Consider the following 16,711-nt stretch of genomic DNA (forward strand, 5'->3'; position numbering starts at 1 on the left):
GCAAACACATCATCCCTCAGTGCTCTCTGCACATGGAGAATGCAAAACCATCTCCATAAAGCATTGCTGCACTGGTGAAATCAGCCTGGGTACAGCTCTCAGTGCCCCTTTGTGAATCTCAAAAATGAATATATTCCATCAGCTTCCCTCTCTTCCCCTTCTCCATGTTCTTTTTATTTCTTCCCCCTTGGTCTGAATTCCATGTGCCTACCCTCTGGTTATGGGATTAGTGAGAGAAGTTTAAAATTGACACCTACAGGCAGAGAATGTCCCACCCCACATCCAGGTGATGTTCCTAAGGATCCCAGACAGGAGATGTTGCAGGGAGCTGGTGGCACTTGCTGGATTGTGACATCTCATTGTGTCCTAGTCCTTGGCACCAGCTTGAAGATCAAGGAATCACAAAACATCCTGAGTGGAAAGGGACCCACAAGGATTGAGTCCAGCTGCTGTCCCTGCCCAGACACCCCAAAATCCCACCTGTCCATCCCTGGCAGTGCTGGTCAAAGCTCCTGGAGCTCTGGCAGCCTCGGGGCTGTGCCCATTCCCTGGGGAGCCTGGGCATCCCTCTGGGGATGAACCTGTCCTGATATCCAACCTAAACCTCCCCTGACACAGCTCCAGCTGTTCCCTCAGGTCACCAGAGAGCAGAAATTGGTGTCTTCCCCTCCTCTTCCCCTCAGGAGAAATTGTGACTGTACCAAGCTCTGCCCTCAGTCTCCTCTCCTCCAGCTGAACATTCCAAGTGCCCTCAGCTGCTCCTCACACGGCTTCTCCTCAAGGCCCTTCCCCATCCTTGTGGCTCCTTTGGACACTCCCCAACAGTTTAATGTCTTTTTTAGAGTGTGGCACCCAAAGCTACCCCAGAACTCGAGGTGAGGCTGCCCCAGCCCAGAGCAGAGCAGGACAATCCCTCCCTGTCCTCACAGCACTTCTGGGCTTGATTCCCCAGGACAGAGATGTCCCCTCTTGTTGTGGTTGAGATGATCACAACACAAAGCAACACACTCCATTTTCAGAAGGCTTCAAACCTGGTTTTATTCTAGCACGCATGCTTTCTATACATTCTTACAAAACTCATCAGTTTACACTTTACTCATTGGTCAGGAAAGACAAACAAAGAGCTCATTGGAACAGAGTTGCAGGTTTCTCTTATTTATCTTCTTTCTTGGTTTCTATGTCAAGGACTTTAGTAGGAAATCCTTTCAGGGGTAAACATGGATCAAACTTCTCTCTGGCTGACAGAAGTCACTGTAAAACCTCTTCCACACCCTCTGGCTCCAGGGCGCTGCTGAACTCAGGTCCAACTTTCCTTCAGCCAGGACCCCCAGGTCCCTTTCCCTGGCACTGCTTTCCAGCCCCTCATTCCCAGTCTGTCCATAAATCCAGGCATGTTCTGCCCTGGGTGCAGAATCCAGCACTTTTCCTCTTTGAACTTCACCTGTTTGGTGATTTTTCATCCCTCTGATTTGCTGAGGTCTCTCTGCAGGACCTCCCCGCCCTCCAGGGAGCCAACATCTCCTCCCAGGTTTATATCATCCTCCCTCTTGCCAAAATCACCCTGGAAAACTGCTCCCTTTCTCCTTGCTGCCTTTGGAGATTTCCAGGGTGTTGTGCTCCAGAATGTTCCCCTTGCACTCCTGTTTTGTGGCTTCCCAAGTTTCCTCTGGAAGAGCAGGAGCAGGATTATTTGCAGCCACGGCAGAAAGGTGAATTTCTGGTGTTACAACACAGCTGTAATCTCCCAAGAAATTACAATTATCTCTTCCGTAATTAGGACAGGTTTGGCTGAGACTCTGAGTCACTGGGAAGTTCAGTTCTGTCGTTTAGCCCAGAATAGCTCTGTGGTTCCATAAATGTTTTCCCTACAGACTGAACCTCGAATTTATGATGGAGGTTAAATCACTCCCACTCCTGAAGGAACAGAGGAGGTGGGAGGGTTTTTTTGGGCGGTTTTCAAGGGATTGGACACCAAAACATCTGGTAAATGATCAGGTAAAAGAGAAATATGTGTAAACAAATAAATAAATATATATATAAGAAATAAAAATCTCATTGTGCAAAAAATAGTAAAGAGTGGGATTTTTAAATTTTTTTTTAATTCCAGTGTGAGCTTCCAAAGCATAAATTAATAATTAAATACATTTAACCTCAGGTGGATTTTCTTTGGAGTTTTATTACACAGACAAGAAATTCTTGCAGGTGACCTGGTGGGAAAATTGGTAACATTTTTACATGCCAGGCCGAGGACTCACCATCTTAAAAACCAATGAAACAAGGCAAAAAAATCAAGATCTTAAACTGCTGTAAAGTCTAAATAATGCCCAGCTCTTTAAGCAGAGGGGTAGAACCTGCTCATTACCTTAATTGTGTGGAGTGTGAAGTAGAATCTGCCTTAATTAGTGGCAACAAGCCCCTGAATAGAGGAGAACACCCCAAAGTATGAGATGTGAAGTGATGTTGTCAGGGAGAGAGAATCCTCAATGTCAGAGGTAAGGAAGGAAATATTTGCTGGTTCTCTTGCTCCTTTCATTGGCTGACAACTAAAAGAGAATTTCAGTGGGAAAGAGCGTGGGATTTCCACCAAAAAAAAATTGGGTTGTGGCTTTACAAAATATGAGACAATTAACATTAAATTTTTACTTCCTTGGGAATCTCAGCAGTCTTCTGCACTTGTGTGTTGGATTTTGAGTCAACTGGCTGTAAGGTTTTTATTTATTCTTCTGTCTTGAAGCTATTTTAAGTGCTCTATGACACACTAAGTGGGAAAAAATCGGTTAAAATTCTGATGTCTCCTTTTTTCCTGCTTATAGCTAAAAAGCAAGCTGTGTTGGTTTGGACATATTTAAAAATTTGTTTCAGATAGTTTTGCTGGTAAATCTGAAGGTTTATGTGCTCATGAAGAAAATCTAAAATAGGTTTTTGGCAGGAGAGAGGGAAAATTTCACTAAGAAAGATTACAAAGTATGGTTTGTGTACATTCCTGTGGAGAAATGTCTTTCCAGAACTCACCTGGCTCTTTTGTTTTGGTTCAAAACTTCCCCCTGCTAAAGCTTGGCTTGTTTTAGGAGCTGTTGGTGAACAGAAAATTTAACTTGGAAAAGAATAATGGAAGTTTATGATGGTTCATGTGCTCAGTGTGATGAACAAATGAAAGACTGGGTGACTTTTATTTGGCAAAGAGAGAAACAAAATGACAAATTTTACCATAACTGAAGGAGAAATCTGTGCTATTTATAGCTCTTTGTGTCATTCCAGGGATATAGAGGGACAGCTTTAAAAAATAAACTTATAAAGAAGAGAAATTAACACCTCTCACAAAAATTGCTACATCATATTTGAGCTCTTCCTGTTTCTGTTGTGCCATTCACTGGTGAAAAACACAGGGAAAGGTGCTGGAAGGGAGGCACTGTTTGAACGGATCTAATAGTCAATAAGTAATTGTGTTTTAATTAAAATGTGTCATGTCATTCTGAGGGTCCTATATTACATGAGTATGAAAATGTATGACTGCATAATTCGGTAATAATTAGAATTACATTTTCCTAACTCTTAAATTAAAATGCTTGGCAATTAACTGCCTGATAAATCTCACTTTTCCATGTGTGGTTTTTTTTTTTTTCTTTTCTATCTGGGAGTATTAAATAGTCCTAATTGCTGACTGCACATTCCTGGGCTGCTGGCAGTTTTGTGTTATGCGTATCAGATACAACTTCTCCAAATATTGTTTTATTTTTGCACATGAGGCAAAGGTGTTGCAAGCAACTTTAACTGACTGGGGAGCTCATGAAGTCCTAAAGCCTCAAAGATGTATCCATAAAATCAGGGAGGACAAGGACTTGGTGCAGGGATGTGTAATCCAGACACAGTTCTGAAATTGTTGGATGCGCTGCTTGTACCTTTTAGGCAGAATCCATTGATGGAGATTTTCTGATTTGTATTGGTTTAGTGAATTCAGAAATTAAATCTGTCTCACTTTCATAGCTTGGCATAGTGGTACTCCTTGATTTAGAGGACAGAATCCCGGAATCACTGAGGCTGGAAAAGCCCTCTCTAATTTAGTCCAACCATTCCCAGCACTGCCAAGGCCACCCCATGTCCCCAGGTGCCACATCCACGTGGATTTTAAATCCCTCCAAGGATGGGGACTCCACCACTGCCCTGGGCAGCTGTGCCAGGCCTGGACAAACCTTTCCATGAGGAAATTGTTCCGAAATATCCACCCTGAGCTGCCCTGGCCCAGCCTGAGGCCGTTCCCTCTGCTCCTGTCCCCGTGCCCTGGAGCAGAGCCCGACCCCCCTGGCTGTGCCCTCCTGGCAGGAGCTGTGCAGAGCCACAAGGGCCCCTGAGCCTCCTTTGCTCCAGGCTGAGCCCCTGCCCAGCTCCTCAGGGATTCTGCAGCCCCTGCCCAGCTCCTCAGGGATTCTGCAGCCCCTGCCCGGCTCCCTCAGGGATTCTGCAGCCCCTGCCCGGCTCCCTCAGGGATTCTGCAGCCCCTGTCCAGCTCCCTCAGGGATTCTGCAGCCCCTTCCCGGCTCCCTCAGGGATTCTGCAGCCCCTGCCCGGCTCCCTCAGGGATTCTGCAGCCCCTGCCCAGCCCCCTCAGGGATTCTGCAGCCCCTTCCCGGCTCCCTCAGGGATTCTGCAGCCCCTGCCCAGCTCCCTCAGGGATTCTGCAGCCCCTTCCCGGCTCCCTCAGGGATTCTGCAGCCCCTGCCCGGCTCCCTCAGGGATTCTCCAGACCCTGCCCAGCTCCCTCAGGGATTCTCCAGGCCCTGCCCGGCTCCCTCAGGGATTCTCCAGGCCTTTCCCAGCTCCCTCAGGGATTCTCCAGCCACTTCCCAGCTCTGCTCCCTTCTCTGGACACCCTCCAGCCCCTCCATGTCCTTGTCACGAATTAATGAATCCCAGACTAGTTTGGGTTGGAAGAGACTTTAAAATTCATCCCATTCCAACCCCTTCCATGGGCAGGGACACCTTCCACCACCCAGATTGCACCAAGCCCCATCCAGCCTTGTTTGCATGAGGATTTTAGCAATTTTAGGTGAATTCTGCTGTTCTTAAGCCCCTCTCCAGCTGAACAATTAACAGATGAGTGGTTGGATGGCACAGCCCTGGCTGTGGCTCTGTGTGACAGCAATGTGGCTTCTTGGGGACACACAGCTTGTCCCAATGTGCTCTCACGAGTTCAGATCATGCTTTTAGCATAAATGTGCTTTTCCCCCATAAATACCCTGCTCTGCCTGACAATGAGCGTCCCAACACAAATGCATCTGGAAGGGGTAAAATCTGCAAAAGGCTCTCCAGAAAGGCTCTCCCCTTTGCATTTTGCATGGGGTCATCAGAGTAAATTGAGTTTGAAATAAAGACACTTCTAAAGATGTTTTCTGTGTGAGCAGGGAAAGGGTTGGAAAGGATTCAAGGGTGGGTAAACAGGGGAGGATCACCCAGGACCCCACAAATTCATTGAGACAACTGAGTTTGGGAGACTGCAAACTCCATGGGACAATCCGAGAGACATCTTCATTTTCTGGGGAAGAGCAGGGTCTTGGGAGCAGCCATTTCCTTAAACATTCATTAAACTCCTTCCCTGCAGATGTAACATTTCCCCTGCACTTCACATCTCGGTTCTCATGGCATGAACTTTGCTGGGAGTGGTTCTTTAGTGGCTGACTGGAGGTGAGCCAGGAGCGATGACTTCAAGGCATTCCCCAACATTCCCACAGCACATCCCACCCCCTGTGCCAGGGATGGGCTCACTCCAAGCACTCCTGTCACCAGGGCCTTGAAAATTCCTGTCATCTTTGGGCTTTTTGAGCTGGTAAAGATGAGATTATAGGGGGGAAAAAAAAGGGGAAGACATTTAAATTTGTCACTGGAGTTGTCGCAGCTCTGCACAGTGCTGAGTATGTGGAAATCACTTGAAGAATGAGCTTAGGGGATTTTTCTCCCTGTCGATTATTTCAGTTTTGGTGCCTCTCCATCCCAACTTGGTGGTCACTGTTTGTGCTGTTGGTTATTCAAACTGCAATTTCTCAGTTCTAGATTGGACAATTTGATCCTCTTTGTGCCAGGTGATGCTGAGGCAGAGGCCCCGCAGCTGGGATTTGGGGGGAAAAAAAGGGGAAGACATTTAAGTTCTGTCATTGGAGTTGTCCCAGCTATGCACAGTGCTGTGTACATGGAAATTTTGTGTAGAATGACTTAAGGGAAATTTCTCCCTATTGATTATTTTGGTTTTGGTGCATCTCCATCCAAATTTGGAGGTCACTGTCTGTGCCTTTGATTATTGAAACTGTGACTTCTCAGTCCCAGATTGGACAATTTGATCCTCTTTGCACCAGGTGATGCTGAGACAGGGTCCTTGCAGATGGGATTTGGGTGAAAACGAGGGGAAGGCATTTAAATTTGTCACTGGAGTTGTCCCAGCTATGCACAGTGCTGTGTACATGGAAATCACCTGAAGAATGAATTTAGGGATTTTTCTCCCTGTTGATTATTTCAGTTTAACTGTGCATCTCCATCCCAGCTCAGTGATCACTGTCTGTGCCTTTGGTTATTCAAACTGTGACTTCTCACCCCCAGACAGGACAATTTGATCCTCTTTGTGCCAGGTGATGCTGAGACAGGGTCCCTGCAGCTGGGATTTGGGGGGAAAAAAAGGGGAAGACATTTAAATTTGTCTCAAGAGTTGAAATTCACCTGAAGAATGAATTTAGGGTATTTTTCTCCCTGTTGATTATTTTGGTTTTGGTACATCTCCATCCCAACTCGGTGGTCACTGTCTGTGCCTTTGATTATTGAAACTGTGACTTCTCAGTCCCAGATTGGACAATTTGATCCTCTTTGTGCCAGGTGATACTGAGGCACAGTCCCTGCAGCTGGGATTTGGGAAGCTGGGAATTGGGGAGGGGATTTCAGCTTCTCCTGCACTCAGCAGGGAGAAGGAAAGGAGCAGCTTTAGGCAGAGCTTTCTCCCTCCAATGGTGCCGTGGTTCTCCCTCTGGAGAAATCCCTCTCCCCACTGACAGTGGAAGCCCCAAGACAAACCTTGTATACAGAAGAAGAAACCAAAGGATGTAAATCCCTTATTTCTGGTTCTGGTGGAAAAGCTTCTTCACTGAGAAACTCTCTCTGGCCTGATAATTATTATTTTTTAGTGTTCATATGTGCAGGCTGCAAGCAAACCCAAGAATTCTTTAAAAAAAAATGAAGTGGAACAGCTGCCAACAATAACTTCTAAACAAATAATTTTACTTAATAACAAAAAATTAGGTTGTGAGGTTTTCTTGTTTATTTATTTTTTTAAGGTTGCCCTTTTATTTCTGAGTCTCTGTTGTCACTGGAATACATTTGCAAGAATTTTTGCAACTTTGGGGACTTGTGATTTTCTTGCTTATCTGAAGGAAGGCTCTGATTCTCATTTAATCACTGCCTGTGAAAGCTGAGGCTTGAAGAAAATCTCCAGCCCCAGCCACACTTCTCTGTAATATCATGAAAATTGGCATCTATTAAAATATTTGCAAATATCTTTCTTGCCAGTTTTTTCCCCTCAGTTCTGCTCACAGCCATCAGCAGGGGACTTTTTAAGGGATAACTGCTCCCTACATGGAATCTTCCTGAGCCCAGTTCAGAGCTGGTGGGTGCAAGCACAACTGCACTGGCTTAGAAATTAAAGAAATTAATTTTGATGAGAACAATCAAAAACTCCATTGATTTTTTTGGTTTTGTGCTTTTCAAGCTTTTTATTTACCTTTTCCTCTCCTTTCTAAGTGGGAAAAATGCCATTTTTGAAGTTCCTGGATGCATTAAAAAGAAATATGAAATTTATCAAAATTTATCCGGTAGAAGACTTCATTTGGGCACTTTATAATAAAATCTGGCTTTGTATTTTTGAAAACACCTCCCAAATTCAGATCTTCTGTCTCTACCTCCTGCAATTGGTACAAATATGACATTGGGAAGCTTTGGAGACAGACAGGTTGGGAATAGGATAGAAATTGCTTCTTGTTCCCTGCTGGTGGCTTTGGTGGAAGGGAACAGAACCTGCCCTGGGAAGGAAAGGCACCAGGGCAGAGCAATCCATGGATTTCCTCCTTTGTGGATATAGGAAAGCACACAGAGATCCCTTATTTCTTGCATGGGAAGGCTAAAATTAATTTTTGTGTTATTTTGAGCCTTGTTTTAAGGATTTAAAATCCTTTTGGAAGCTTCCTAGCAGTGATTTGCTGATGGCTTTGCTTCACCCAACTCTGGGGGATTTCAGTTCCTCAGTGCACAGGGAAAGAATCAGCTGAAGGGGTTGTGTGACAGAGCAGAGCAGGATTTGTCCTGGGGAGTGGCAGCATCCAGGTTGAGGTGTGTTATGGAAATTAATCCATGCAAAGGCTTGCTAAAGACACCCCAAAATCAGGGGGAGCAGCCAGCAGGAGTTAAGGGCAGTGACAAGAAAATCCTTTCCCCAAACTTTTGCAGAGCCAGTAAATCCTTGGTTTGTATTGTGAGGCAAAAAAGGGGTTTTCGCTCAATTTTCTTTTTTTTTCCCCTCTCCAGCATCAAAAGTATAACAGAGAGCAGAGGAGTTTTGAAAAAACATCTTCTTTCTACCTGAATTTCTCTAGGAGCTGTTACAAACTCTGGATGGGGTGCGGGAATGCTGAAAATCTCATATTTGGGAAAGCAGAGCTGACAAAACCAGGAAGTGGTGACAGGTTGGACGCTTTTTAGAACGGGGAAAGTTTTGGGAGGGAAGAGACCTTAAAACCAATCTCATCCCATGGGCAGGGACATCTTCCATAAACCAGGCTGCTCCAAGCCCCATCCATATACTTCCTTTTTCCTTTTTCCTTTTTCCTTTTTCCTTTTTCCTTTTTCCTTTTTCCTTTTTCCTTTTTCCTTCTTCCTTTTTCCTTTTTCCTTTTTCCTTCTTCCTTCTTCCTTCTTCCTTCTTCCTTCTTCCTTCTTCCTTCTTCCTTCTTCCTTCTTCCCTCTCTCTTTCTTTTCTCATTTTTTTCTTTATTTTTCTGCCTTTCCTTTGCTCAGCCACTGCCCAGTGAAGTCCAGAACTGGTGTTTAATCCACAATTTGGTACCAGCTGAAGCCCTGATTTGATTGCTGTTAATTCAATGTCATTTATCAGTGAATGGTGGAACAGTGGCTGTTCCTATGTACAAGAACTCCATTTAGTGCTAGGAAAACACTGAATATTAAATTGCTTAAAAATCACAGTCTGTTTTCACATCCCAAAAATGTTTTATTCAGGGGAATGAATGGCTGTGCCTGGATCAGATGGAGTTGCAAGTGGGATATTGGCAGGAATGAGATGGATACCACAAAGCAAGAGGAGAACTGGGGGTTTGTTAAACATCCACAGTTGTTTTCTAGGTAGTGTTTTCAGACATGAATAAAGGGAAATAATGGGAAATGCACAATTGTAGCCCTCATTTGGACATGGTTTTTCTGGAAATTTTTCTCATGTGAATCCTTCACATCCATTACATCAATTTTCTGGGATAAAGAAGGATGCCTCAGGATTATGGGGTCATTACTGACTTGCAGGAGACACCTTTCCCTCCACCTGCATTGCTCTCAAATTGGGAAAAAACACTGTTTTGTTTTTTTGTTTTTCTTTTTTGTTTTTCATGGAATGTAGGTGAGGAGGGGGACAAGCTCCTCAAGTGTCCCTCTGCGGTAGGGATTTAATCTCTGTGTGAAAAAGGAGATGTCCAAAAATTCTGGGGTATAAAAATATCTTTTATGGCTTAATTAAATGGAAGATGGTGCAAAAATGAAGGAGGAATCTCTCTTCTGGGTGTGGGTGGAAGTGAGGTCGATTGTTGGTAAACAAGAAAATTAAATAAAATTTAGGTCAAAGGAGATGCTGTAAAATGAGGAATTTTGGCTTTTTTTTTTTAAATGTATCTCTGTGAAGAGGAACTTAGAGCAGGTCAGAAGTTGATTCTCTGAGGGGCCAATTCCACCACAAGGATGCTGAAAACACGTGAGGAGTTGAAGTGCATCTTCTCTTTCTGCCTCCTCCACCAACCACAGAGATTTTTATATTAAAATAACAACAACAAAAAAATGCAACTGGAATTAGGCAGATCAGAAAATGCAAATTCATGGCACAGAAAAGAAAAACAGAGCATGAAAGAGAAAAACATCCCGATTGCTCACAAGGGGAGGGATGGCTCAAGGGCTTTCACAGTTTTTTTTTAAATAGAAATATTATTGCAGTTTATTTCTATTCTTTGTGATGGGAGATGGAGGTTGTCTCATGTCCAGGCCAATGTGGGGTTTATTTTATTTATTTTATAGGGTGAGGCTGATTAGCCCACCCTGTCTACTCCTTCTCCAAGAGTGGGTGATTCTTTGTGGATGGACACAGGTCTGAAATTGTGGCCTGGAATTACCTTTCTCTGTTGGTTTTGGGCCATTCCACCTCCCCTTTCTCCCTGGAGATTTATTGTATTAAATTTTCTTTTTTTTTTTTTTCCTAAAGGCTCAGAACAAAGGGAGATTTGTAGAAGATTTGTATGAGGCGAGGGCTCATATTTGGTCTATATTTCAGAGAGGTAAAATAAAATGCTGAACCTCCTACAGATAAACCTCTGGGAGTTCTGCTGGGCACCAGTGGCATATTTCTTCTGTGATCCTTCAGGAGGTTAGGGGTGAAGCTGGAGCTCTGTGAAGAACAATTTGTTTGCTCTCAACAGAGGCAAAGACAGATGAAGTGGGCGAGCACAACCTGGGGGTCTTGGAGCCATTTCTTTTCAGAGCTCAGCACGTGCCTGTCCTGCAGCCCTTGCTCAGGTCCCCTTCACTGCTTGCAGGATGCTCTCATGCTTCCCAGACTTTCCTCTGTCTGCAGATCAGAAAAGCTTCCTAAAAAAATAATGAATGCAATGGTGATGTGTGTTTTCCAAAAATAAACCCTTTGTTTGCTCTTTACTTTCAGATGCATAAAAAGTGCAGGATAAATTAATTTTATTGGACAAACTGGCCTTGAAAAGGTTTGTTACTGAAATAAATTTTTGTCATTGTTTTGTCTTATAAAACACCACATGAAAGATTAAACAACAGCCTTAGTTTCTGTTCATAGGGGTTTTCCCCTCAAATGTGATGTGCAACACAATGGATAAGGATTTCATCAAAGGTGCCGAGGACCAAAGAATCCTGGAATGTTTTGGTTGGGAAGGGATCTTAAACTCATCCAGTGCCACTCCTGCCATGGCAGGGACACCTCCCACTGTCCCAGGGATGTTCCAAGCCCCAGTGTCCAACCTGGCCTTGGGCACTGCCAGGGATGGGACACGGTGGAAGATTCCTGAACCATCATCATGAAATCTCTGTCCCCAGGTGGGGTTTCTCACCAGCATCTCCCATAAACTCCACCAGCCAAAAATCTTAAAATATTGCAGAACAGAAAATTAAAATAAAAAAAAATTAAAATCAATTAGCATCACTAATTAACTATAATAATATCATTTAATTCTCTGCCTGGAAATCCAGTAGCTTTGGCCCCGTGCCATGGTAAATTCTGCATGGTGGAGTCTTTCCTATGGTCACACACCCTTTCTGAGACCTGACAATGATGAGCAGTTTTTAAACATTCAAGTGCTGCCATTGTTTTAGAGAAGGGATTTTATTGCCTTGCTCGGGGGCAGTAAATATCTCACAGCAGCTGGTATTGATTGCACTGATTTGGGTATTTAAAAAAGAAAGGGAGAGAATTCTGTAACTCCAATTTTATGTTGTAATATGTCTCTCCTTGCTGTTGGATGGGTTTAGAAGAAGTTGGACCCTCACCATAGAAGTATCCATATCAGTAATCAAATACAATCCATATTTTGCCAAGTTTCCTGGGCTGTTGCATCTGCCATCGCCACCTGTGATAATTTTCCTCCCTTTTTTTTTTTTTTTGCACTAAATAATCAATTATAATATTCTACTTTTTTTCCCTCCCCTCTACACGCTGCTTTATTACAACTGGCTCTGATTAGGAACTTTTTTTTTGTGTCAGTGAGGAGGTGTGGGTAACTTTGTGCAGGCTTTTGGAGCACTGGAATGGGCATTGTGGAGTCCTGTGCTCCCAGTTCCAGGACCTGCTCTCTGTTAACATTAAAACCAGATGACCCCACGTGTGTAAATGAGAATTTACTGAGTCAGGAGATGTCAGACTTGGCAATTTTCTGTCCCAAAATGAAGCCCTAGGTGTTGGTAACATGCAAGGAGCATCTTTGAAAGATCCAAACAGGGCCCGTTCCAGCTTGAGTTTAGTGGGAAAAGTCAAGAGGAAAACGTGGAGAAAACTGAGCAAATTTGGTCAAAGACAGTGATCGGAGAGAGCTGTGATGCCACATTTTCCAGGAAAACTTTGAAAAATATCTGCACTTTGAAAAGCAGGGAATGCAATTTACTGGGTGGATTTATTGTTAAAAGAACATTCTGGGTGTTTCAGGTGTGTCTGTGGGATGTGCCAGTGCTGCCTGGGTGATTTGGGGTGCTCTCACACGCTGTGTATCTCTGCAGTGGGTCCACATTGATGATTTTAGACCTGGCTTAGGGAGGCCTGAGCAGGTTTTACCCCTGTGCCCTGGTTTGTCCCATGGGGCTGTGCCAGCACCAGCACAAGGAGCTGTTAACCCACCCTTATTTCCAGGGAAAAGGGAAAATATCAGCACTAGGGACTTTTAAAGGCAGAGCAGAGCAAACAGGGCAGGGATGGGAGTGGAGCAGACATTTACACTCCTGGGGTTTATGGCACTGCAGCCACAGACCCCTCTTACATGAATATTTTAAAAATATCCATCTTTTTATGTGTCATTAGTAAAAAGGTTCTGCTGGGGACAAAGGGATGGTCCTAACCCAGCCTATTGCTGTCTTTTCATGGGGAATTTTCCCTGGTGAGGTCCAGAAATCCCATTTCCAAAGTCTGCATCCCATCTGCTCCCTCTCAGAGCTGCCCTGAGGTTCCTCTGCACCCGCCAAAATTAAAAGGTGATATTTGCACTCAATGAGCTGCTGGATCCCTTCAGCCTGGACCAGATACTTATCTTTATCAAGCAAATGAACTCATTGCACCTCAGTTGGATTTAAAACCAGGTTTTATATTTTCCTTTTTAATTTTATGCTTAGGATGGGGACTGTGGGTCGGAACCTGAAAAAATGTGCACTTGCTCAGCTCCTTTTAGAGCCAGGTTTAATTTCAGGATGATCCTTTTTACTATAAAATGGAAGATGATCCTTTTTACTATAAAATGTAATTTCATTATTTTTCTTGGTCCAGTAAGACAAGGTCTCTGCTTATTTGCTGTTTTGAGATGGTAACAGAAGGGGTACAAAAGCTGGGCATTGAGATAAATTTTTAATAACAGAAAATAGAAAACCATTTAGGAAATTATGCTTTAAAAAGGACAAACTTTAAAAATAAAAAGTCCAAAATGTGCCTTGGTCGAGCTTTTATGAAATATGACACATCCCCTAAATATGTCACGTTTATTTTTACAATACTGTAAATAAAAAAGTTGAGTGAGAAAATAATCTCTTGGCTGTTCTTGGGAGCGCAGCCCCTGCCAGGAAAGGTCTCTGTAAATATCAGAGGTCAGAGCTGCCTGGGATCTCTCCCCCAGCCCTCTGAAAGCAAGGAACACATCTTTGTGTACATTCCATAAAACATGGATAGCTAGTCCTCCTTGGGCTGTAAATCCTGGTGACCTGGAGATGCCACACAGGTGCCACAAAAAGATAGAGAGAGAAAGAAAATCTATCCTTGGCTACTGTTTCCTAGTGCTGACTTGGTGCTTTAACTATTTTGGCAGGGGAATTTTGTGACGAACACTTTTGGACTGAAAACTTACAGTTTATTGAAGTGTTTTTTACATGAGAAAAAGCCAGTTTTGAGGTAGCTGAGATGATGAAGCAGTACCAGGAAGCTTGAAGGACTCAGTTGTATTTTATTTTCTCTGTGTTGATTTTTATTTATTTTTTTCCCCAGGGGGATTTTACACCCAATAATCTCGATGGTGGTTGCTGCTCAAAAGAATTTGGTTTGAAATTTGTTTTCCTTTGTGTAAAGAGATTTGCAAGGGATTTTTATTTCTTGCATGACCATGATTTAGGTGAGCTCTGGTCCAGATGCTGATGCTGCAGTAGGAGCAGCAGAAATGAAGTGCTTTGGGAAGGGCAGAAATGGAAGGAAGTTCATCCTTTCCAGCTTCTTTGTGTAGTTTACAGCTATAAATCAATTTTAAAAGATTAATTCTAATTTATGTCCCTTCAGGGGATTGTCCCAGGTTTGCTCTGGGGCTGCTGGGGATTATCCCAGTCCTGGAGCACCCACATGGCTCAGGGTGCTGGGAATGTCCTGGGTGCTGCCTGAGGGGCTGAGCAGCCTCCTCTGCCCTGCCCCTGGAGAGGAAGGTGGGGTTTATCCTCAGAACCCTCATGGAGTGTTTAATATTCCAATTCCACAGGGAAACATAAGAGTTGGACCTTTGGAGGATAAACCCTATCCTTTGGAGGATGGGCTGCAAGGTCCAGTGCTGGCCTTGGCCATGCTGGGCTGATGCTTGGACTCGATCTTGGAGGTGCTTTCCAGCCTCTGGTGATTTCTGAGCCACTTAATGTTGAAAATAATGTAAAATTAGAGCAATATTTATGGGGAGAAGAGGGGATTGATGCTTTCAGGAACTGGCTCCCCATCTTAGAGGTACAAAGGTGGGCCCAGACAATTTCAGTGTGCGCAGCTCTCTGCACCCCCAGGCTGGCAGGAAGGGTGATCCCTACACATTGTGGGAGGAAAGGAATCTTAAACTGCTCCATGGTTTTCTTGGGAAGTGCTTGGAGAAAAGTCTAAAGGCAGGGACTGAGGGCACACCATGAGCCCATTCCCAAACCCTGTTTCCCCCCATCACTGTCCTCTCTGCCTCTAATTTTCTTCCTGAATTAATTTCTTTTACTATTTCACTTCCCTCACCGCCCCAAACCCATGCTTGACCTACTGCGTTTGCTTTCATTAGCATAAAATAATTCCTTTTAGTGCCTAATTATTTTATAGAATAAAATAATTCCTTTTGCCCTGGCCAAACCTTCAGCTTTTTCCAAGTCCTTCAGCTCCTTAGGAATTTTGTTATCAATACAGGCTGGATATATGGAATCAATGAGTGTTTTGTGGGAGGTGTGAGACTCTGAGCTTGTTCATAAATAAATAGAAAAGAGGGAGAGGATGAGTGAGCTCCACTGGGTTTGATTCCTGAAGAAAGCATACAGGAGCACTCAGAAATCTTCTCTAAAAGGAATTTTCCTGCTCTTTTGTGTTTTTAATTTTAGAAATAAGCTTTTTAGCACCAAGTGGCTGTGATCATCTCACTCATGCTCATGGGGGTGGTGGCTCTGGGAGAGAATCCAGCACGTGGTCCTTGCTCTTCGTTATCTTGAATTACACAAATGATTTTAAAACATATGTCAGTAGGCTTTTAAGCAAGCAGATTCTGTTCTGATTAATTAATTATACAGTTTCTCAGCTTCAAATGAACTTTCTAAATGACAAGTATTCATTTTTAAATTTTTTTGGGGGCTGTTTGTTTTTTACACATCTGCATACTGCTTAGTTTGAACTTATTAATTAGAATAAATAAAAAATAAGGAAAGCAGCAGGTGTTCTCTTATGTCTTCTACAAAGAATCTTATTCTTTAAATTTTACCAGATTATTTTATTCCTGCTGCTTCACGCTGCAGGTTTCACAACAGAAATATTTTCTTTTATTCACATGAGACTTTTTTTTGGGCTTTTTTTTTTTGTTGGCAATTTGAAGGCTGTCATGGTTTGTGGAGAAGAAAACATTCTTACAATGTCTCTTTGCTGCTCCATGACTGATTTTACACGGACTCGGGAGTGAGTTTTAAACAAGTGGATTAGCCCACAATATCCTGGGGAAGTTACAAAGGGAAATGTGTTTTTTTCTTCCCAATTTCATTTCCAGGGACCATGTTTGGGAGTGGTTACTTGTATTGGGATTTTTTTTTTTTTGAGGAGAAGAATGGGCAAATTATGTATCTGTCTGTCACGATTTTTTATTTTTAAGGCTGAAGGGCTCAATCTTCTGAGCGCTAGATGGAATATATGAATGCAAAGATGAGGTTATTATTATTATTATTATTATTATTATTATTATTATTATTATTATTATTATTATTATTATTATTATTATTCAGTGTATTTAATGATTTTCAGGAAGTTTTCTCAGTCTCTCCATGACTCCAGAACCTGGGGCATGTGGAGCAACTGCTGTGGGGTACAAGAAAATTCCCTATTTCTTGTCCTTGACCTCCTGGGGAAGAGAAATCCCTGGGCAGTACCTGAGAGAGAGCACAAAAACAGAAGACATTAAACATCAATTTTCAGCCCATGAATTGTTTACCACATCCTAAAAATGAGGAATATCCACATTTAATTACTTTAGTGAGGTCTCAGCTAGTGGCCATCACCTGCACACTTTTATTTCCCTTTTCAAATCTTTTCAAATCAATTTTAAATTGTCAAACTAGAAATTCCATCTGACAGAGCTAAAAAGGAAAAAGTAAGGCATCACCTTTTCGTGCATCCTGCATCCTGCCTGAAAACTTTCCTCCTTTTTTTTTTCTTCTGATTATTTTTCTTTTTATTGTTCTCCCTATTTTATTTTTAATTAAAAGCCAGCCCGCACGCGAG

The sequence above is a fragment of the Molothrus aeneus genome, chromosome 8 (genome assembly GCF_037042795.1).
Source record: "Molothrus aeneus isolate 106 chromosome 8, BPBGC_Maene_1.0, whole genome shotgun sequence".
Lineage (NCBI taxonomy): Eukaryota > Metazoa > Chordata > Aves > Passeriformes > Icteridae > Molothrus > Molothrus aeneus.